Raw genomic sequence first — 14,304 nt, forward strand, 5'->3', positions numbered from 1 at the left:
TCTATGCTTCGGGCAGGCAAAGATCAGGTGAGCATAATTGTCGGTGATACTGACTGGCATTCAATACACCTAACATATAGTATCTGTGTCGATTACCTTAATTCTCTTTAAACACTTTTTGCCATACGTTTGCCCTGTTAACAGTCTGTATAGTTTGAATTTTTAAAAACTTGTTCTTATCCGTTAAAATTTATTATTTCCTCTTCATTTTCTTCTTCTTCTCAAAACCAATATACTTACTCATTTAATCACTGAGAACAACTTGCCTCTTTCAACTCTTTCGTATATTCCATCAATAATAAAACATAATCCAATAAGGGGTTAACAGGCGCACTAAACCTCACATTGTTTCATATTTCACCACTTCTGCAAATGATTCACCATCACTATTGAAGACACAAACCTGCTGCTGAAAAGTTCAATGTGATGGGTGCGTGTCTTTGCTTACTAGCGTTGTTAACAGCGTCCGCCAATTTGGTGTGCTTTTTACAATCTATGCTTTTGTATTGTGCTTCAGCTTCTTATGGAATGCGTAAAGTTCTTAGCAGCTGTATTTCTCATAAAGTTGCAGTCGCCTAAATGCAATTAGTTACGCGGCTATGGCGCAGATTTTAAACCTTAAACAGTTTCTCCATTCTATACGCCACAGAGGTTTAAATTGTATACCAAACGATACCAGGGATGACTAAAAATAGTTTAATTTTGTTTGTGTTTTATTCCTGTTTCTGTTGAGTTTTGAGTCATGTGAAGAAAAATATAATACATATATTATATAATAAAAAAATAGAAAAAAAATATTTCTCTAACATTTTAGGAGATAGATATAGTAACTACCGTTTTTTTCCGAAATGAAGACACTGACTTATAGTACGTTCACATATAAGTAGATGATCTACTTTTTCGCGCTTAACTCAAAATCTGTAATTAAAAAGCGCGATTTCCCATACAAAATTTCTCTCCCAAAATCTGAGATTAAAAAATAATCCTAGAAACCAAAAGCGCCGAAATATTCCACCAAAGTAATTTCTATGAAGAAAATCCTCTCAACAGTGTTGGCAGTATAGAATCAAAGCACTTTCTTATAATTGCTTGAGTACAACAGGCTATTTCACTTTCAATGACATATATTCTGGAAACACGTTGAATCTGGTATCTTTTACCTTTAGTGATTACATTTGGCGATACTTTCTTGCCATCAGGACGAATTACCAAAATACAGGTAACACGTGCACTATCGCAACCGGTAGAAGGAACGTAAATTGACAAGGAAGCTTTGTGTTGAACTGTCGTTTCAGCTTCATGGCCTAGGAATACCGCGGATGAGAATCCATAGTAATCATCTGGGAGAGTTGGTATTTCAAAAATCGATGACATCAATAAAAAGCTTAAACGCAAGTGCGCACTTAACAACTTCATTGTCTTCCAGCTTAAACAATGTTGTTGATCTCCTTAGAGGGAGTTCATATCGTTTAAGGAAGTTGTCCAACCTGTGCGACGATGCTTTAAATTCTTCTGTGGATATATCAAAATCAATTGCTGTTTCAAGGGCACATTTTCGAATATCAGCCCTGTGCACAACCAAAGCCATTGCTTCCTGCTTGCAATCCATTCCCTGATGCAATCTCCCAACTCAGAAAATAACGGCTGCCGACCTGATCCAACTCTGCGGTTTTTCTTATTTCCTTGGCCCACCAGTTGTCACAGGTAATCGAAATCTGCACGCCATTTACGAATCATACGGAGATCCACCATCTGCTACAAGATTTTCACCCCTGGACTCTTTCACAATTCCCTTTTGTACTCATTTGTATACATCTCAGTAGCAACACTGTATCTTTAAGACGGCAAGTCTCGCCGCGGCTGTAGAAGACAGTTTTTTTGCAATTTTCTAATCGTGTTAGAGCGAAACCGTGTTATAAGATGCCGTGTTGAAGGCGGGCTACCTGTACTTAAAATTGCTTTCAATGCGAAAATTGAATATTAACCCATTCGATCCCATTGTACTCGCTTGAGAACAGAAAAAGCATCTTTTTCGAAACGACGTCAACAGCCAACGCTTACAAATTTTTAAATGTACTCGCCACTTTATAATACAGAGAAATGTCGAAAAGGAATACACATGTTTCTCCTTCTTTTTTTTGAGTCCCGTTATCCGTTATTCACTAGTCTTTGCGTGCACCTTTGCTATTTTTCTTCTTTTCATGGTTTAGTTTGCAACAAGCTCTCTGTTTGACAAAATCTAAGTTATCACGGAAAAAGTTCAGAGTTTTAATATTCATAATACATATAATTTGTATACTTTATACCAAAAAAACGAAAAAAGTTGTGGAAAAGTGCCTTTCGGTAGGTTTAAATTCTAGTGTACTCGCATGGGTACAGTGGGAACATTCACATATATTTTGTGTGCATATTTCATGTAGATTTGGTAATGGATGTAAACAAATTTTACGGAAAGAGGTTTCATAACCTTTCTGCGGCCACCGACTATATTGAATCAAGCGACCGTAGTCACTTCGACTTCGCTATTATACCGCCAAATACCCACTGTGACACAGATGAGGAGGACATTGAAGAGGATAATATATTGCGTGATGATATTCCAACTTTGGAATCGTATTTTTCGATTCTTCTTTACGTCATATGACCTTCTTAGAATTTTGAAAGAACAAGGATTTAAGGCTACTGGGACTGTTCGTGAACGGCGGACCAAAAAATGTCCTCTGAAAACGAACAAAGAACTACAAAAGAAGCAACGGTCTCCCCGTTTGATTTTATGTAAGTTTATCATAATGATTTATTTGAATAGTTGTTTTGTATCAAATTTTGTAGGTTTTCTGACTCAGGAATACTTTTTGTGACGTGGAATGACAATAGCGTTGTGACAGTGGGAACAAACTTTGATAGAATTGCACCTTTACATACCGTCAAACGATGGTCAAGACAAGAGAGGCGCAAGGTGAATGCCCAGCAGCCGAAGTTGATAGCGGAATACAACTCAGGAATGGGAGGAGTTGACCTCCACGACCAAGATTTGAATACTTACAATATAAAGTTTAGAGGAAAGAAATGGTGGTGGCCTCTTTTCACCACAATGATAAGCTCGTGCGTAGTAAACGCATGGAAGCTTTATAAAATGGCAAGTAAGAGTCAATGCGACTTGTTGCAATACCAACGTGAAATTGTGCGATTTTATTTACGCAATTATAATATCCGGGACATATCTTCGACAACGGCATCAATAGCTGGTTCCTCATATAACCATTTTCCCAAAAGGATATCGAATCAGCTGAGGTGCAGGGAGTGTCACCAAAGAATTCGATGGATTTGCGAGTTATGCAATGTAGCCCTTTGCGTAGAGAGAGAATGTTTCAAAAACTTCCATACTGTTAACCGAACTAATAACCAAGGAAGTCTTTGAAAGTGTCTTTTTATTTAATACTCCATATTTTCATATACAGGCAATGTATATACACACATATTATCCCATTGTGCTCGATTGGGTACAGCCCAAAAAATGCATTTCTTTGATTTTTTTTCGTGTTTTTTTTTTTTAAGGAGCTTAATTACACTATTTCAATAAACGTTTTATAAACGCATTTAAATAAAATTGTTATATATAAGGTTGGGATTTAATGGGTTAAGTTATAATACTTAAATTGCATTTGGCCCCGCACTGCGTGTGACAAAAATCAAATCGATGTCAATTAAGTAACTTCGAATGTCATAAAGTACAATGTCGACGTGGGCGTTGTTTATTGACATGGAAGGAAGTGAAACCGCAAACACACAATAAATTCCCATTAAAATGCCACTTGTTAAGACACACCCGAGACTTCCTTTACCAGGACGCCTACAAGCCAAGTCAGCCATAGAGAGTCTGAAAAGCAGTTGGAGAAGTCAGGCGTGCGGACAATGAAAGGACTTACTTGTAAATACATGCAAATGAATGACTTCTTATTGATAGAAAAACATGAACCAGACACAAAGTAAACACTAGAAAAGATTTTCACACATGCCAATGCTAACTGACACAAACAAGCGACGCCACATGCGTCTTTATTCGCTTACACGCGTACGTATGTATGTGCATACAGTTAGTCCTTAAATATGTATTGGCGCCAACGCCCCAGCATTTAAGCCTACTCCAAATTGATTGTATTTTTTCTCCTTCAAATTCTCATCTTCTCCGCTTCATTTCTCCGCTCCGATTGATTTGTGATTGTGGCAATTAGCCATGACTAAGATTTAATATTTGATTTATGTGCATATTTTTTTGTTCCTTTCCCTCTCTATTTCCCGCTGTTTTTATGCTCAGCACATTCATATTTTATTTCCTCAAATACACACACACACACACACACACGCAAACATATGCTGGCATATGAAGGGAATGACTCCTGTTGCTGCTCGCTCAAGGACATTACGAGTATCGTTAAGTTGCCAATGTGTGTATGCGTATGTGAGACACATCTGGTCGCTCGACTCGATTCCACAGCTTCGTCGTCTTGTGCGTTTCATGAATATTTTAACGAATGATGGAATATAATATCCAAATTTTGTGTGGCAGTACGCACATATGCGCATATGCGTAGATTTGTATGCCTACTTGTACGTGTTGATGTGGAGGGGGCGTGTCCGTAATGGTGACATCTTAATTGGTATTTATTGCTACTTGAATCGAAGTATTCTTGTTGACAATTTTCACCTCGTATATCAAATATTATCAGCCTTTTGATATATTGAGTTAACCCAGCAAACCTTTAGAGTAGTAAATGAGTCATTGAAGAGTCCTGCCCTTTTGTGTACGCAAGGCAATGCTCTGAAGACAATTGATGTGTTTTTTTTCCTTGTTCACTCCTCTCCGGAGCATAGGGCCTCAACAAGACTATTTCATCGTACACCGTCCCATGAGATGTCGGCATCTGCTCCCTTGCAGGCTCCAGTTAAGTGCCATCCTCGTGATGCTATCTGGTGATTTTCTCAGTGTGTGACACCACTTTCCGCGTTTGATTTGCCTAAGGATGGGTTTCTCTTTCGTTAATCTCCACAGTGCGTTGTTACTGATGGTGTTTGGCCAGAATATTCTGCAGATGATGCGGAGACATTTGTTGATGAAGGATTGTAGCCTCTGTGTGATGGGGTTAGAGACCATGTTTCGCTTCCGTACAACAAAAGGGACTTCACGCATGAGCCGAATATTTGTAGTTTAGTGCGCCTGGAGATTTATGAACACGCCCATATTGTATGCATTCACCCGAATGCCGCCCTTGCTTTGTTTAGCCTGCAGTTGACATCTTCATCTGCTCCCCCATCTGCCGTGATGAATTCCACCGGACATCCGTCAACACATATCTACCTTGCGTTATTGTGGAAAACTCTCATAGCCTTGGTCTTGGCGATGTTGCGCTCCAGTCCGATAGTGCATGGCAGCGCGACTAGTTTGTCCGCCTTCGCTTGCATGTCGGAGAGTTTGTGAGAGAGGAGGCAGATGTCAGTTCAGCGCCTAGTGAGGAAATGTAGCATCTGGTGGATGCTCTCTTGCCCGAAAAAGAAAACGTCCTGATCGGCTGCGACGCGAATGCCAGACACACAATGTGGAGCAGCAGTGAGATTAGCGAACGAGGTGAGTCTCTTTTTGATATAATTAGCTGTAATCTACTCGTTGGGAACACTCCAACGTTTGTTTTACCAGCATCGGAAACATCAAACGGCTAAGAGGAAGTTCTTTATACTCAGGTCAGGTTTGATAATTCGACGGTTTCTCAAAAGAGCTCTTTTTGAGATCACAGGCTGATCCTTTTCGAACTTGATTTCGTTAAGGAAAGCTTAACTCCCTGTAGGAGAACTGACTGGACACTTTTTTCAAAGCGTTTTCAACAAGAATTTCAACAGGAGATATTTTTCAATTTCCACTCCGGAGCAACTGGACATACAAGCTGCACACTTAGAGAGGTCTTATCAGACTTCCTTTAAAGTGGCCTCTCCAATATCTTTTAGAAAGAAAGACTTTCTTCCCTGGTCGAGTAAGACGCTGACCGACTTGGAAGAGAAGTTTAGGAGAGTTTTCAATTACTGCATTAAAAAGCTGTCACGCTTACCGGGTAATTTTGAGAGAATACATATAAGAACATATAAGACATCAGATAGCATCACGCGAACGGTTCTGGACTGGAACCCGCAAGGGAGCAGAGGTCACCAAAAACACTTCGAGAAGGTCGATGCTGCACGAACTAGAGGATGCCAGCATCTCATGGGATGGTGCAAAAACAACAGCATAGAACCGTCTACGATGGAAGAGTATTGTCGAGGCCCTATGCTCCCGAGGGGAGTGAGCAAAGAAATAAAAAGCCATTAAAAAAGCTATTAGAGATGCGAAGCGTAAACTCCTGAGTATTGCGAATCTATAGAATCCGTGAAAGACTCTACAATACTCAGCCAGATCCTCTTCATCTAAAACTCTTGTCAAAAGAGAGAATGGGGAGTGGGCCGAATCCGCCAAAGAGCTTTTAAAAAGTCTTGTTGATGCCCATTTTCCGGGGTTTTCTCTAAATCAGTCAACTTATCTTCTTCTTCATCTTAATTGGCGCGAGGAGGATGGTTCCATATGTAAAAGTTCACGCAAGTGGGGAAAGTTACTGATCGCCATTCACTTGGGAGTAGTCAGGAAGAGTCTTCTGCGTACGGTCCAAGCAGCTCACAATTTCCGGGATTAGCCAAAGTATCCTCTGGGTAGCTTCCGAACACCCGTTCGGCAGCGAGCTAACGAGTGAAGGCGAATCATTCGAGGATAGCTGGTTGTGCGCTGGATTTGGGACCCGCCACGTAAAAATCCCCCCAATAAAAACACGAGTCAACTTATGTAATTTCTTAAAATTGCCAATGCTGCAGCTGCTGCTTTTTAGGCAGAAGTCTTTGGGATCCTGCAGGCATGTAAAATGTTTCAGGAACGTGGAGGCAAGGAAGATATTAACATTTTTTCCGATAGTCAAGCCACGATCAAGGCTCTGACTGCGCCATGGTGCAGGTCCAAACAAGTCAACTCTTGCACGGAGGAGATCAAATCTCTTGGGTGTTCAGGTAACATTTCTCTGATCTGGGCCCCAGGACATAGGAACATACTGGGAAATGAAATGGCTGATGAGCTTGCCACTGCGACCATATTGATCTATTGTGCACCCTATGCTGTCTATTGACTGTTAAGTATGCTTATGAATTGTACCAGCTCCTTCTGAGGGAGTGATTGAAGGTCTTCATCTGTAAGCATGAACTTGTTTAAAAAACCTTTTCCTTCTATGCGTCAACCCCGGACATTCGATAATGAGATGTTCTATAGACTCCTCATCTTCGCAGCAAAATCTGCAGGTGCTGGTGTTAGTTATGCCTAATTTATGTAAGTGTTTGTTGCAGGTGAAGTGACCCGTGAGGGCGCCTGTGAGAGTGCGAATGCTCTTTTTGTTTAACGTGAGGGCCATGTTAGCTCTTTTAGCGTTGAAACTTAGGAACTTTTTGGAGTGTCTAAGACCCTCTACGTTGTTCCAATGCCGATTTAACAGAGTTTTGGCCCAGTATTTTACTTTTTGTTTCAGGTTGTTTTTGTTGAATCCGAACATGAACATTGGACTAGGTCCGATGAAGTTTTCATCTGCCCCTTTTTTGGCTTGAAAGTCTGCCTTTTCGTTGCCGTCATATCCCTCATGTCCCGGTACCCAAATTAATGAAACATTGTTTTTGGATGCCAGGTTATTGAGTGCCTTGTGGCATTCTAAGAGGGTTTTTGAGTTGTAGGTATAGCTATCTAAAGCTTTTAGAACTGATTGGCTGTCCGAGAGTATTCTAATCTTTACTCTCTTGTGGTTTCTACGTTGCATGATGTTTGCTGCTTCCATTACTGCGTATAATTCCGCTTGGAAGATGGTGGTGTCCCTGGTAAGAGTGAATGATTTGTGGATTCTGGGCCCCACTACTCCTGCTCCTACACCATAAGGTGTTTTTGATCCATCAGTGTACCATTTTTGTGAATCATCATTCATTTTGGGTTTGTTTTCCACTCGTTCCTCTCAGGAAAGGTAACTGTGTATCCTTTTGTGAAACAGTGAGTTGGATCAATAGTGTTTGAAACTTGAGCCATGCTTATGGTGTTTTTGACTTTATTTAGGATACTTAGGTGACCGGTGAGGTTGCCTAATTTGAAATTTTCTTTCACGTGTAGCATGAGTGCTTGCGTATCTGCTTCCTCCATTGAGGGGACTAAATTGGTGCCAGAGACTTCCTAGTGTTAAAGAAGAATTACACAACTTATTTCTCAGCAAAGCGCAGAAACGATAAGCACACACGACGGAAAGATAAGTTGACCTTTTAACCCCCATTACTGTTGAGGACTTTCTTCGTAAATGTCCAAGCTGGGCAGCTAGACGATTAGGGCCAATATGAGGCCGTGCGCTAACAGTTTTCTCCATTACATCAACAGCTCTGGCCAGCTACCTACCTACCTAAATGCCAGGTAAGAGGCCGCACTTAAGGTGTTTGCCTTTTACTGAAGGCCAAATATAAGAACCTCAATTTATACACCAAATAAGTCTTAATATTATTCGTATATGACATTTAGCCTCATATATAACTAATTAGGGGATTCGCATTTTACTCTTTTTTGACTTATTTCAGTCGATTTTTAGCCACTTACATATTTTTTTAATGGCATCATATACGACTAAGTTTGTGCTTCTAATTTGCAACTATAATGAATTGTTTTACATCGTAAATGAGTTACGCACTTGTTGGTATTTTTACATTTCTTTAGATCCATATGCCTTACATATGCATGGGGGACTTACTGACTCATAAATTCCGAAAGCTCTGAATTGGTTTGCTGGGATGTAGCATTCACATGTCTATGTATGTGTGTTAAGATGCTGTATGAATAATAGGTTTTGGCTGGACGTTTCCGCTCTTTCCAATACCAGTGGAGTTTATCAGTCGCTCAACCGGCAAAATGCTCCCATGGGAAGTTTAATATCCCCTCTACATTTAATAAAGGCCATACATGCAGGGTTACCGAGGAATCGTTCTAGATACTTAAGGACTTTATTATATATATATGACCTAAAAATTTTATTTGTACAAGCTCCGTTTTTGAGATATTCCATTTTAAAGATTATTTATAAAAATTAGTTTACTCGTAAATTCAAAAGTTCATCAACACAGCTATTTTTAATTGTCAGAGCTTGGCTCAAGTTTTATTCATGATTTTTATTGAAATTGAAATTTGAATTGGTCGAGCCAAGGAGAACCAAGAGATTTGGTGGCTCCTAAAACACGCTGGCTAAAAGCCCATTGTATTTAGACCTCTAAAAAGAGGGGAGATAGTCAAGGGGGAAAGAAGAAAAGTATCAGAGAAAGAGATAGGAAAGGTTTATGATGATGATTTTTATTAGTTGAATATTCTGCCATTAAAAACAGAAACAAATCGGATTCTTAAACTTACATTAAAAGGAAGTGGACACATAAGAATAAACTTTTTTTTTCAATTCATCTTTACAATCGAATATCTCAAAAATGGTTGCGTTGTGGGCATAATATAGGTATAACTATTGTACATTAATCAAAAATTGCTTAAATTATAATGCCTTTTACTGGAGCTCATAAACTCTAAGGAAGTTCCCATTAGTTCATTATACTGAATGAGAGGGAAAAAATTATCATGTTCCCATGTGAATTGCAGAGCTCTACAAATGGAAAGATTATCTTACAAATTATTTAAACCAGTTATTTGGTGAAGCTAGAAATTTTAGTGAGCCGAATATGGAGTGTTTTTTAAAAGCCAGATTACTTAAAATGATAAAACAGAACAGAAATATTATTGAAATGAATTTTAATATATTTATTTTTTTATTATAATCTGGTACATAATTTCATGGTATTTATTTTGTGAAAATGATATCCGGCTACGAGTCAATGGTCCATTCCACCAGTCTCATAAATTGATTGTTAAGCGCGCTGTATGGAAAATTACGCCATTTTTTGGGACCAAATGTCGTCGATGTCTAGCCGATAAATTTTTGGAAATAAAAATTAAGTCGAAATGGTTCGATAGCGCTATCTAGCGTCACCCGTAACGGCAGCTTCTTCTTGATTTCTATGAACTTCGCGAGTAGATTTATTTTTTTCGAAGTAAATTTACACAGTTTGGAAGCGTTTTTCTGGCGTTAAACATTCATGATGATTTGCCAAACTTGGCTTCAAGAAAACGTTTTCCGAAAATTTTGTGTGTTTGCGAAGTGAAAAAAGATAAAATTCAAAACTCAGCGTTTCCAGATTTTTTTCACAAAAAAAAACACTATATTTTCATCCAAAAACTATAGCCTCAAAACGACTGGATGAAGATGTTGCTGTCTCAGGATCACTAACCGATGGCGAAATTTTATCTGCGACAGATACGAATGAAGAGGGCAGCGATGAAGATGAAGACGCTACAACAGAACCTTTGATAGAGGTGCCAGTTAAGGAAGCATGAGCCTCATTCGATAACTTACAAAGCTTTTGTCTACAAAACGAAATTGATGAAACAACATATAGGGCCTTTTTCTCCTTAAAAAAATGATTGAAAACATTCGATAATTCTTCATATTTTAAGAGTCCCTCGAATTTCGAATTAACGAGAGTTGACTATATATGTTTTCCTTCAACTCCTTGGATGTCTACACAAACTTCTCTTGATACCAACTTCTACTAACTTCTCACTCTGGAAGTTGAATGACAATGAGAGATAAAGGTGAAAATCGCTTGGTGTCAGGTTCGGACCCGGAGTTTTTAGCGAGTCACCACAGACGCATGCAGCCTTGCGTTGTCCCGATGAAACACAACACCTCTTCTGTTGGCCAATTCTGGCCTTTCCTGGTCAATCCCTAACTTCAAGTCAACTCGTAATAAATAATCCTTTCAAGTCCCACCAAATACACAGTAGGACCTTCACTGCCGTTAGTCCGGGTTGGGCCACCGTTTGGGCTGCTTCTTTACATTTTGACCACGATCGTTTTCGCACAATTTTCTCGCATGTGACTCATTTCTCATGTTAAGTCACCATCTGCTTAAGAAATGGGTCGATTTCATTCTTTTTGGGTAAGGCTTCGCAGATAGAAGATGGTGTGGCACCCAAACATCGAGCTTCTGTTTGAATCCAGCTTTGCGCAAATGGTTTAAAACTGTTTTATGGTTGATCTTTAGCTCCAGGGCTACGTAAAAAATACAAGAAATGCCCACTAATCTGATTGTAATGCAAAACACAAAAAAAAAAAAAAAAAAAAAAAAAAAAAAAAAAAAAAACATGCAGGGAATTCACACCACGAATACATTGTTTTTTATTTTATGTTGAAAAATGAAGTAAGGCAAAATAAATGAGATGTTTGCATGCTCTGCAATCACTGCAGCACTCAATGACCTTGGGGTAGACTTCATTGACAAAATGCTAAATAGCAGATTCATTGAAACGAATGTAAGTGAATCGGTGCTCAGAAGATTGGTGAGTAGAGGTACACCGCAATGTGGAGTCTTCTCACCGTTTTTATGGAACGCAGTTGTGAATAAACTTCTGTTCCGCCGATGATGTTGCTATTGCGGTCTCTGGTAAATTTGTATCTACATTAAAATACCCAATACAAAATGCTCTCGATATACTTTCCAGGTGGGCAGAAAAGTGTGGTTTAGGAGTCAACCTAGGCAAAACACAACTCATATTGTTCACGAGGAAACACAGAATCCCTCAGCTAAGTCCAATTATGCTCAAGGGGAAGCTCTTGTGATTTCGGAAGAAACGAAGTATGTGGGACTAAATATAGGTAGGAAACTGACTTGGAAGTCAAACATCTTAAAAAGAGTTAGGAAAGCAAACCTAGCTTTTTAAGCCTGTAAGAGAACTTTAGGTAAGACCTGGGGAATTAAACCTAAGGTTGCTCGTTGGTTTATACTGCCGTCGTCAGACCCATTCTTCTATATGGTAATGTTGTCTGGTGGTGCGCTATGCAGAAAAAAACCTATTCTAATTTATTGAATAAGGTGCAGAGAACAGTAGAATTAGCAATATGTGGCGTCCTGAAAACCACGCCGTCGATGGCTTTGGACATCATACTACATCTGCCGCTCTTAGATCTCTTCTGCAAATACCCAGCGGCCTGCTCCGCTTTAAGGCTCAAAGCGAGCTCTCAATGGAGGACTGTCACAAATGGACATTAAACCATCTTAGACTCCTACATGGATATACCCAGTGACTGTGATTAACACCCACCCATTCTCTGCTTCGAAAGGAATTTCTTAATGAAAAGTCCTTCCAGACTGGAATAGCCTGGAGAAGATCCATCATGAAGCCTTAAAATGGTTAGAGATAAATAGAATATCATCAACAGATATCTGCATTCTATATCTGCATCCTATCAGACAGCCTTACGGACCTTGGTCGCATTCCAAACAACATCAAGGAATGTCTTACGTTGTCGCCAATCTCTAAATGAGGTGGCCAAGCAATATCGTATAATCTTATGCTGGGTTCCAGGCCACAGAGATATACCATGGAACTATAGGGCTAACCAACTTGCAAAAGAAGGTTTCTGTATGCTAAACATAAGTAATTTTATGGGGGTACCTCTCGCAACTTGTAAGTTTCTTATTAAGGACGCACTAATCAGTTATGTAAATCAAAAATGGATTAGTGCCAATACCTGTGAAATTGTTGGGCGAACATGACCAAGGCTAATTCTACGCCTGTCCATGAATATTATAAAATTGAGTAGACTTCGAATTAGGACCCTAGTAGGGGCCCTTACAGGACATTGTCTCATAGAAAATCATGCAAGGAGATTAGGCGTTTACATGCATGATTTCTGTCGTAGCTGCAGGAATGAGGAGGAGTTGGAAACCATTCAACACCTTTTTTGCACATGACCGGCTCTAGCCCGAAGCAGGAACCGATATGTAAGATCCTACTTCATCAATCTTTTACGCTTTGTCAAAAGCTCAGGATGGTTCAATATGGAAAGGGAATGTAGCCCAGCCCTGCGGCTCACAACGAACCCATTTCGTGGTCTAAGTGGCATCGCTGTCTTTATGTGCGATGGGGCTGCCAAGCCTAACCTAACCTAAACCTATGCTCTGTTTTTCCATTATCGCAAAATATTGTGGAAGAACACTTTATAAAAAAATCGTGTCTGTATCGAATAAAAGGTGAGTGACTGTGTACACAGTATGTTCAATAGATAACAGAACTTTTAAATTTAAAACTATTAAACTTTGATCATATTGAATCAGCTTTCAACCGCAGCCAACTTCACGTAAATCGTTTGACGGGCTAAAAAGTTACGCGCCTTTTATTGACAGTATGTTTCGTGCTTGTGTCGTAAAAACACAATGGAGCAAAGAGCAAATATTAAATTCTGTGTTAAACTTGGAAAAACATTTAGTGAGACGTACGAGTTGATGCAAAAAGTTTATGGTGATGATTGTTTAGCTCGTTCAAATGTATTGTATATAATTGGTTTAAACGATTTACAAATGGCATTGAAGATTTTAATGATGATGAAATACCTGGTCGTCCAGAAAAGAGTAATCGTGCTGAGTTGGTGGAAAAAGTCCTCGAAATCTGTTGACGGAAATTTCACAGTAAGAATGTTGGCTGAAGAATTAAATTCATCTACTGGTACTATTTGGAAAATTTTAACTGACGATTTGGGTAAAAGAAAGGTTTGTGCACCCTTCGTTCTACACCAATTAAATGGAGATCAAAAAATCGCTCGTGTAGAGCATTGTAAAGACATCATTTCAACAGGTGAAAACGATCCAGATTTTCTTCATTCGATCATAACTGGTGACGAAACATGGTGCTTCAAATATGACCCTGAAACTAAGCGTCAATCTGCAGAATGGAAGATGAAAGGAGAGCCAAAAGCCAAGAAATTTCGTTTTCAGATGTCAAGAATCCGAACAATGTTGATCACGTTCTACGATTCCAAGGGTATTGTACACAAGGAATTTGTTGCAGAAGGTCAAACTATTAATGGAGAATACTATTTACAAGTTTTACATCGTTTGTGGTCAAGAATTGTTCGTGTAAGACCTGAATATTCAGAGGGGAAACAGCTGTTTTTATTGCATGATAATGCACCACCTCACAAAACCAAAAATGTTTGTGAATTTTTGATGCAAAAACATATTTGTGTCATCGACTACCCTCCGTATTCTCCTGATCTATCACCATGCGACTATTTTCTGTTCCCTAAATTGAAAACTGCCATGAAAGGTGCGTTTATGATGATATTCCAG

Source organism: Anastrepha ludens, chromosome 3 (genome assembly GCF_028408465.1).
Source record: "Anastrepha ludens isolate Willacy chromosome 3, idAnaLude1.1, whole genome shotgun sequence".
In the NCBI taxonomy this organism is placed as follows: Eukaryota; Metazoa; Arthropoda; class Insecta; order Diptera; family Tephritidae; genus Anastrepha; species Anastrepha ludens.